This window comes from Styela clava, chromosome 1 (assembly GCF_964204865.1).
Source record: "Styela clava chromosome 1, kaStyClav1.hap1.2, whole genome shotgun sequence".
NCBI lineage: Eukaryota > Metazoa > Chordata > Ascidiacea > Stolidobranchia > Styelidae > Styela > Styela clava.
In genome coordinates, this window is record NC_135250.1 from 24,048,866 (window position 1) to 24,059,732 (window position 10,867).

The window sequence follows — 10,867 nt, forward strand, 5'->3', positions numbered from 1 at the left end:
GTGTTTGTCTTGTTTATTGTAATAATTTTATAACAAAATGGATTTCAAAATAAATTATATATCGCTTATATCTGCATTTCCTTTTGCGCCACGGTGACTATTTTTTCTACGTGGACATACGTGCCTACTGCGGTTCATATTCGAGAGAATTCGTTTTTTCCTTTAACGTTGTTTTGCACAAATTAAGGACTGATTGATCTGAAGCGAACATGCGTACGTTTGCAAACAGTGCAAAAACACATGAAGGAAATTTTGCAATGAATTGAAATGCCATAGGCTATGTCGTTGCAGTCGAGTAATCACACAGGAGGCAGTCTCTCTATTAGTAAATTATTTTATGTATGCGAGGTACAAATGCTAATGAGAAGTCATGCTATTAGTCATTGGCTTAGTGAGCTTGTTGAATTTATGTTTAAGTTAATTAGTCCTATGTGAACAAGAACAGATAGGGTATATTCAATCTCTCTTCGTTCATCTTGATTTTGACCCCCGCATTTACTTCTTGGACATCAACAAAAAGTTTTATGAGTTTAGCAGGAAAAGCTAAGCCTAAAGGCTTTAATCATGGCAAATAAGTTTCAATCTCACAGCGTTCATTTTATAATTTTATTTTGACCTCTGCGTTTACTGCCCTTCGCGCTGGTCAGCTGCAAACATTTCATGAACACAGCAAACAAAGCAGAGGGTCTCAGTTATATAGACAGCGGTATTACTGAGAACAGTTTGACTGGAAATAGTGTAATAAGGAAAATACATGTCGTGGACGGATTCCTGTGATTGCCTAACAGTCATTTTTGGCTTGCTAGTACCGGTACTCGGCTTATGCTGGTATATTTTAAAGAGGCCGAAAAACTTTCCACCAGGGCCGTATGGACTACCTTTAGTTGGTTATGCACCGTTTTTGGAGAATAATCTTGCAGATGATTTCATGAAAATGAAGAAAAAATATGGTTCCGTCATGTCTGTTCAAATTGGACGTAAAGACTGGGTGATACTGAATGATTTCGACACCATAAATGAGGTAAAAAGAATATTTTTACAACATAGGCCCAGTTGAAGATAGTTGTCCGTTTACCACAAAAGGGTAACGCTTTAAAAAATCTCTCAGGCTTTCATGACTATGTCACAGTACAAGTCATGTTATTGGCCTAAGGTCTTCTGGTAACTATACGCGTGTGTTATAGAAAGACGATGCGATATGCTGTCAAATTAGGTCATTCATACTGTATGCTTTATTGAACACGAAATGCCTCCAATAATGTTACTATATTGAACAATTTTCTTCCAAGGAACACGAAATGGACCTATGGATCGTTTTGTTATTATGTTGTTGTTCTTGTCAGTAATATCTTCCTTTTCTAGTTGTTGCGAAAAAAGACTGTTTTCCTACTGGGCCAGTTGTTTTGAAATTTAACGATTTAACAATTTTTTTTTAATCTAATTTAACGATTGTTGTTGTCGCTAGAGGGCTATTACTTTTAAATTTTCAAACATTTCCGTAGGCTATATGAAATACGTTTTTCCATTCGAAGTTTTGTGTGATGACGCCATCAAAATAAAAATATTGCGCACCATGTGGCGGTTCCACGATCGCAGCGATCTGTTGGTTAGGTCAAGTATGAAAGTCTACGGTCTTGATGCTGCAAAAGATTTGATGTTACATCGTTTTAGCGTTCGTGTCCATATTTATTGAAGCATTACTCTCATGTTTTTATAGGATGCTGATCATCTATGGGGAAACTTAAATCTGTAAAATCTCCGCCAAATGTTGCTATATTTAACAATTTTCTTTCAAGGCATTTTTGAAGCAAGGAGAAGCGTTTTCAGGTCGACCGAATAACTTTTTCTTAAAATAATCGCACAAGGACGAGGTGTTGTCGCAAGAGATTATGGGCCGGGAGTGAAAATCTTACGAAAATTTGGACTAATGACTCTGCGAGGGTAAATATGTAATTAAATATTCAACAGTGAAACAAAATGTATAGCCGAACACAGGCGTGCATTGGTTCGTTTTTTTATATCAGTAATCGCTGAATATATATGAAGAATTTTATATCGTGTTTCGATTTCAGGTTCAGCTCGGATTCCTAGCCTCGGTTTTTAAATGAACAAGATTCAAGTTATCATTTCATACAAACCAAATGATCATACGCTTTCAAAATTAATTAAACTGTTTTGATTGGATGAGCTTTCTTGACCCTATGAAACTGGAAATTAGTTTCATATTGGATTGTGGCACAAACCTGTTCCCCGTAGGAAAACGATGTTTCGTAATTTGCATTTAATGAAGAATATTTTGGACCTTATCTGTCTTAGTTTTATTTCGCAAAAATACAAATGCTACAAATTTATTGTGTTTTCATTTCTCCCTTCAGATTTGGTGTCGGAAAGAAAGGAATGGAAAGAAATGTGGTTGAAGAAACTGAATTGTTGGTAGAAAGTCTGACTTCGAAAAACAATAATAGCCTGCATGTATGTAAATGACTCATTTTTTATTGTTCACGTTGGTTGCATGTCTTACCCATCTTTTCCTACCGAGTCAAACTTTCAGTTTACCTATTGTTGGACACGAAATGGGCCTATGGATCGTTTAGTTATTGTGTTGTTGTTGGCGGTATTTATTTTTTTGTTGTTCTGTGAAAAACTTCCGTACCAATTGCTTTGAATTTCCAGTGGTTTAAAATTTTATTTGTTACTAGAGGGCTATTAGTTTCATTCATTTCAAATTTCTGTGGATCCTATGGGATTCGGTCTTCACTTGTAAATATTGTCTAGTGACGTCATTAAAATAACTTGTCATGTGCGATGCCATCATCGCCACAGGAGCTGGGAAATCAAAGCCAGTTCGTGTATCGGTACAGGAACTGCTAAATTGCGGTAGCTGTTACACAGTTCCAACTTCGTTCGTTCGATTTTTTGGGGAACTTCTGCGTAAAATGTTTCGTTTTGGTCGTCGTTTCCATATATTTGAGCATTGCTATCCTTTTTGTTGTTCAGAGTAAAATTACTTTGGCTGTATCTAACATCATTTGTCGAATTGTATTCGGATCAAGATTTGAATATGAAGACAAGAAGTTTCACCGTATGCTGGAAATTTTAGCAATGTTGTAAGTTTAACCGTTATTGACTTCCCATCATATTTTAATGCATTGTAACTATTTGACCAAATCAGGGCAGCAGAGTTTTATATATATGTGTTTTTCTAATAAAAAAATCGGAGATATATTCGCAATTACAAAGTCTTCGGAGTCGTAATTTGAGAGTCGGAGTTTCAATTTCAGACTTTTATTGGCGAAAAGTCGTAACTTCCGACATAAAATCCAAAACCATTAGGTTCACTCAGTATTCCAATCGCAAACGTTTTTGCTATCAAAATTTAATTTTTACGGATTTTTGAGATGCAGTCGAAAGTCAGAATTTTTGTCGAAGTCGTTTGCTTCTAGTTTGGAGTCGTAGCGAACTGCGTCGTCGCAAAATTCACGTATTCCGGCTCACATAATAACCCTTTACGGGATTTGAACCTGCAAATTCAAACAGTGTAACAACCATTGGGGCAATAGCTAATAATTACAAGCTTGTTGCCAACATTCAACTCAGCATCTTCCATTAGTAACTCGTATTCAGTAGATTGAAAAATATTGATCTGATTTCCCATAAATGTGGTTTTGTGTTTTTCAATTATCAATTTTCCAGCTTTGCGAACACATCCGACGCTAAAATGTTAGCTGTGATGTCAATCCCTCCCATACTCCGATTTATACCACCGTTTCGTGGAGCATTGAAGCGTGCTATGGATGGCGTCGATGAACTTACAGGTGATATATATTGCTAGTATTGAGTTTTTATTTATTTATACCGACTTATTATCATATATATAATTCAGTTATAATCCGAAACCAGAGTTTCCCAACTCACCTGCTGAAGGGTCACAAACAAATTTGGATGTGGTCCGCTTTAGGAAAGCGAGCCTACGTTTACCGAACACTTCTATGATGGTTGATGGAATGCATATTTCTAGTTGAAAATTCACTGTTCAACACGTAGTGACGCAACATTGGAGTTGAAGTACACTTCGTACACCTGTTGTGTTGGTATGGGTGACTAAAAATCGGAACCCATAAATTTCTCAATTCTATGAAACTGAAGATAATTTATAAAATAAAATTTTCTTGTCAACTTCTGTTTGTGTATGTTGCTGAAAGTTTTAGTAATCAAGAATGCTTCTTAAAAAAGTTTTGTTCTGTCTGAAACGTTTTCCAAATCGGCGCTGAGGACAGTTGTGCACCCATTGCGCCAAATTTTTACGATAATCGACGGTAAGTTTTAGTCGATGGTTCGGGACCTCTTTTTGAGTAAACATACATGAAATACTATTCTATAAGTACTACACATGTATTCATCAATTGACTCGTTGTAAATATCAAATTTTCAGCTCTTTAGGTAAATATGCATAAAATACTGTTACAGGATATATACGTGAAATCATCGAAGAACACAAATCGAGCTTTGATGAAAATGATATTCGAGATTTTATTGACGCTTTTCTCAAAGAAATGAGGTCAAGAGATAGGAATGACCCAAATTTTAATGTAAGTGTAGTACTCCGGCATATTTATAAGGAATATTGTCAATGATTCTAAAAATTTTAATCTTGTATTCTTGGGTAAGATAAATATTTTAAATATATATTGAATGGTATTTTGCCTATATTTCCAAATAATAAAAATTCTCTTTTTTAACGTAACCATTTACTTTTTTCACTCTCAAAGCCATTCAAAGATACTCATCCGTTACAAAAAATTTTTTTACTTGTCAGTAAAAGTAAAACTAAATTCTACTGCACGGTTAATCTCAAATAGATGATGTCGTATTTTCTAATACATTCTTTTTTTTTTCAATAGTTTTCGAAAATGTGTCTTTTGAACCTGAGCTATCATAAAATGTAGTATTTTGTACACTGACCTTGAAGATAATTGAATATACGAAAGGATTAATGCTGGGGTTAACGATATTTTTTGATATCTTGATTTTTGGTCATTTTAAAACGTTTATTATCAGAATATCCAGCTAATCCAATATATCCGGGATTTATTCGAAGCTGGAACGGGAACAACAACGAATACTTTACGTTGGGCAATTTTGTGCTTTGCCAATTATCCAGAATACCAAGAAAAAATTGCAAAGGAGATTGAGAACGTTTTGGGTGAGATTAATGGTCGTAAAGCACCGAATCTGTATATAGAATGGGTGTATTAGAAAATGTAACTTTGTTTATTACTGTATATAAGCAGCCAATGCGCACTCCATTTCTCGGTGATATAAGATAGGATTTTCATTTTCTTTCGTGGGGGAACCAACGGACATCTCTGTAAATTGTAAAAATGAGAACCTCGGTGGTTACCAGTCTATGTCGAGTAACAGTTACACAGGTATTTGTTTCCAATATGAACCTCTTGCAGAGGAAGCCGTAGCCGGTCGATGTTCACGTTAATCACCCTATGCTTGCGCGTACTCATCCCTCGTGGAATTCGAACTTGCGAAACCCCGCAGGACAATTAGAAATTAGGGATAGGACTAGTCCGGCATTACAGAGATTCGACGAATCCGAGTAATAGGTCAAGGACTCGAATCGAATCTGCCGAGTCCGTGACGTCATAATGGAAACGCAGAAAAACGTGTTTTTGACCATGCTACAGCATCGTGCGCTCACAAACATACGTCGTAGCTCATATTTTTTGCCTAATGATTCGGCAGATAGCTGTTGAATCATTTTAAATATATAATTTTTCTCTTTTTGGCGGCCATAATACAAACGTAAAGGTGGGTCAATGTGCGCCTTGGCTGTGAACTGGATTTTCAGCCCACCTTGCGTCAATTCTGGGCGGCTATTCAGAAATTCTTACATGTCAATATGAACAATAAAAAGCTTTCGACTACAATGCTTTCCCATAATTCCAGATATTTCTAACCGTAAATTTACTATGTCATGTGCGCATATGGTAGAGAAATGCCACTCGTCGTCAATACAATGTGGTACATCTGCTTGCAATTTAGTAGATCATGTAAACGTTCTAAAACTCTCCATGCTTTCCATTGCCATTTTAGCGAAAGGATTGCACGCAATAAACTTGATTTAAGAAGTATTGATGAGATTGTGGATCCAGAGCATGTTCCATTTTTACGCGAATCAAAAACTCAAAAATATTGCAATAACACATATTTTATTGTGTACCACGTGTATACCAAAAAGAATAGATAGTTTGAAGGCGACTGGCGCAACATCATTGTTATAAGCGATCAATAGTTTTTAACTTGCCTCTTATATTATCTAGATATCTGTCGTCGTTTTATTAGGAGTGTTTATAATGCACACGATGCACAGGTACATGTAGTGGGATTTCTAGAGGCAAAAGTACAAACATAGGCGTAAATTAGTAAAAACAGAATTGATTATGGACTCGGTAAAAATGACGTGGACTCGAAATCGCATCGAGTCCAAAAAATGCGTGGATTCGACTCGAATCCGAGTCCGGATCCGAATCCCGGCCCATCCCTGTTAGAAATGCGTTAACAAATGCGCCAACCGCTTACTATAATTTTTTTTTTGTCCAAGCCGGAAAGAATATTTACAAATTATCACGATTTGCGGTAGATTGACAAACCAAGTCAGCAAATTGTATAGAAATATTCAACTATATAATATATGTATATCAGAAAATACATCAGGTATATATATATATCGGTATATATACCATTGCATAATGTCAAATAATATATAGAATTCATTATTGTACTGTTCGTATTGTATTTACCCTTTGATCTATCCATTAGGAGAAGATGGAATTCCGTCCATGAAGCACAGAGATGATATGCCGTACACTTGTGCATTTATACAAGAACTTATGCGACATCGAACTCTGATACCTTTGAGTGTATTTCATAAAACAAACGAGGATGCGACGTTAAAAGGTTATAATATCCCTAAAAATACAACGGTGAGTTTCGTTAATGATTTACGTTAAAGCTAGTGTTTTAGTCGAACACAATTCGACAGGAAGATATGTGATCAGGTCTTTTTCATGCCTTGCATGTGCAATCAATGTAAACAAATTCAGTACTGGTGCGGTAATTCTCGTATGTGCGGTAATTTGTGTATCAACTCCGAGGCAACATAGAACTGTTTGTTTTCATCTTGTTGGACACCAAGTGGACTTATGGATCGTTTTTTATTATGTTGTTGGTATTCTTGATATTTTTAGCTTTTCTTCTTATTGTTATTGTTGTTTAGAAAAATTAGCCTGTCTCTAGAGGACTATTACTTTTATTTTTTAAACATTTTTTGGAGCTCTATCTATGGGATTCATTTTGCATCTACACGTTTTGTGTAATGACGTAGCATATCAATTTTTTCACTCACCACGCCAATTAAAAATACTCATCGGTTTTTGAACAAATTTTTTCTTTGTCTGTATTAGAAAAACTAATTTTTATTGCATGGTCAATCTCAAATAGGTAGTGCCTTTTTTTTAATAAATTCCTTTTTTTAAACAATTGAGCATAACAAATTGCGCGATCGGGTGGTCTGCTATGTCGCGAGTTTTTGTTACGGAAGACTGGTGCTGTAAAGATTTGATACTACTTCTATTTTGCCTCATAGTCCATAAATTCAAGCATTGCTCTCTTGTATACATGTAATTCCGATTTTGTGTTTAGGTATGTTCGAACATTTGGTCAGTTCATTTTGACCCTTGTCAATTTGAAAATCCGAGAGAATTTCGTCCCGAGAGATTTCTCGACCGTGACGGAAAATTCAACAAATCAAATCACGTGATACCATTTTCCATCGGCCCTCGACATTGCCTGGGGGAACAACTGGCAAGGATGGAGGTGTTTATATTTTTAACAGGAATTGTTCAGAAACTAAGAGTTGCACGCAAACCTAACGAGACCCTCCCGCCTTTTGATGTTGGTGTGTTCAAAGTTATAACGTACAAAGCCCAAGATTTTGAGGTGAATTTTGAAAAACGCTAATTGGTGAATTACTTTGCATTGAGATTAATTAAATACATCATTGACTTGAATAAAATCATGAGTTTCAATCTATGATATTTATAGACTTCGGTTTATATGAGGATTATTCTGGAACTGGCTTCAACTCCCGGAAACACTGCGCTTAGTCAGTTTAACATTTCAATTTTATACACAAAAATATTAGTTTCATTCATTAGTTTCATTAGTCACATGCACATGGTCTTGCAGAATGATTTAAATCTGCCATCTGGAGTATAGCCGTATTTGCTCACTGCAAAATCCATAACTGCAACTGGAAAGTAAAATTATTGGTGAAGATCATATGTCTTCATTAATTGGTTACGTATTCAGTATGGTTTCCTGGACTTCACTGGTGCAAATTGGATCTAGCTTCGGCTTGAGACTTATATAACTCTTCAATCTCGACAAGACAAAATTTCAATTTGAAAGCATTTGCCTGGCGTTGTCGAGCATTCTATTATAAAATTTCAAAGTTTGAAATCCTGAGTACGGTGAAATTATGATTTTGATACTGACTTTTGAAACATTTAAAAACACGGCTACAGCACCAACTCAACATAACTAGTTCAAATCGTGCATTTTTAATCCAGCACCGAGCGTAGGTCAATTTAGATATATACAGAAGTATCAGTGTTGCAGGCGTTCGTAGGTAGGTAGGTACATAAGTAGACTGAAAAACTTAATCAACACGTACATAGAGTTATAGATGAATCCTTGGTATTAACATAAAACAGATAGCATGAAGAAATGAATTCGCATTCTCCAGCAACAACCATCAATTTTGTTATAGTTCTGAATTTTAAAGCTTAATTCAAATATTATCGAAAGATTTTATATATCTCAACTTATGATCTAAAAAAAAAAAAAAGTTACGTACAAGGCATGCTTTCAAAGGTACTTCCGAAGTATCTGAACCAAGATGGCGGACACCGGAACATAGTATGTGTACCAGGCTAGGCCATAATTTCAGGTACAAGTACTACGGAAGTCACTTGGCTATTCCCCGAACTCGTAATAGAACTAAAATAAGGGAAATTGGAATGAAATTATAGCCTAACCTGGTACACATACTACGTTCCGGTGTCCGCCATCTCGGTACTTCGGCAGTACCTTTTTAAAGTAAGCGGTCACTTAGAGGTGTAGTTCCCAAAAAATTCGACACTCTCCAACGGTATAAAAATCAAATTAGTATATTTTGAAAACTTGATATAGTTTTGCAATATTATCCAATACTTTCGGTCCAAAATGGACAATTTATTTATGCATAAATGTTCTGGCATCATATTACATTAGTGTTTCTCGCATGTCACAACATCGGCTTGTGACATTTGACACGAGTCAAGCCGATAATGCTAACCTAATTGCAGCGACGCAATGGACTGAAAGAAATTGTGGGCTTGCACATAATTATTCATAGAATGCGGTACCCGGAAAATAATAAAAGAAGAGAAGCGAAACAAGCACAAGTAATATGACGATAAGGTTATTCCTAGTTTAACCAAACAGTTAGTGTACTTTCGTTTACACAGTAGCTTGTACATACGTTGAAAAACTTAAATCAGTACTTCCGCTATACGGCGTAAGTAAGTCATCATAGCAAAAATGTGTTTGGTGGTGAACAGAGAAAGAAATGTTTACCGACCATCAGAATTATTTACATGTAAATAGCACTTTTAATTGTTTCGGAAACTTGTGAGTGTGTGTGCCAAAACGGTTATCCCATGATAAACCATCGGAAAGGGGTCAGTTTTCTGGCGTTGCCGCTTTGAAAAAAGTCGTTAGTGATTTGCAGCCTAACAAAATGCACCAGAAGTTTAAGAGATAAATAGTGAAGATTGCACTAATCGTGTTAGAGATTGTTTTTCCGTGATTGCGACTCTTTTTCAGTAGATTCACGAAGTGGTAATTTTATAAAATAACTCAAATAAAAATGACTTTTACCCATAAAATTTACGCTACATACATTCTCTTTTCACCTAAGTTTGGTTGAAGCAATTCTTCTTAGCGAAGAGAAATCGCTGATAATCTAGTCAGATATAACCACTGATGCAAAAACTGCTTCTCATATGTTTACCTAAGCACTAGGTATGCAGAAAGAAAGTACAAATTACGAAGTACAAAGCGAGACTTGAAAAGAATATAGCACTGCACAGTGGACACCTAGGTAACTATTTTACAATACCGACTTTTTCATAAAGAAAAATATTTCGTCATAGAAATTTCTCTAAAAATGAGAGAATATATTCAGTGTGTGGTTATCATGTAACCCTAATTTGGTGGGGCAAAGGGCAAAAAAAATAGACTATGTGTAGGATCTATGAAAAAAAAAGCTACGCGTGTGGCGTGTAAGATGTGTAACGTTTTTAGTAGTTTTTCAACATATTCATTATCATAAATCGTTTGTAACGTTTAACGTGAACTGCTTATTCCTAAATATTGGCCTGCTATACGTCAGAATATTTCTATCTCTCTGTAAGAAATTTTGTTTAACTAATGAGGTAATGACACTGTCCATCGAATGTAATTCTCGATAGGGTTATTACAAGAATTAAAAACACAACAAAAATATGGTATACTTTATCCACAAAAATACTGGTTTTTGTTCTTGTATTTAGTATATTGTCACTCAATCACCTTTGTGGTTGGAGTCACTGACGTAGCTTATAGTGCCATTAAACAAGAAAAAGAGTAATCCAGTAAGCTTATCAAAGATACTCGAGAATCGTGCAATATCCATTTTTATTCTTGTATATTTATACATTAATTCAACATTCAGCGCAAAAATTGATAAGTAGGGAATCGAATTTTTGATTTT

The 10,867-nt window shown here is 35.5% G+C and overlaps 1 pseudogene across 1 annotated transcript; it reads left to right on the forward strand.

Annotated features, from left to right (window-relative positions):
• Positions 1-358: 358 nt before the first annotated feature.
• LOC120325391 (cytochrome P450 2J3-like) lies at positions 359-8,108 on the forward strand (annotated as a pseudogene). The gene is made up of 9 exons (XR_013477540.1): positions 359-1,021; positions 1,797-1,941; positions 2,376-2,472; positions 2,998-3,107; positions 3,694-3,815; positions 4,468-4,589; positions 5,059-5,203; positions 6,832-6,995; positions 7,714-8,108. The product of XR_013477540.1 is annotated as a cytochrome P450 2J3-like (transcript).
• Positions 8,109-10,867: the final 2,759 nt, after the last annotated feature.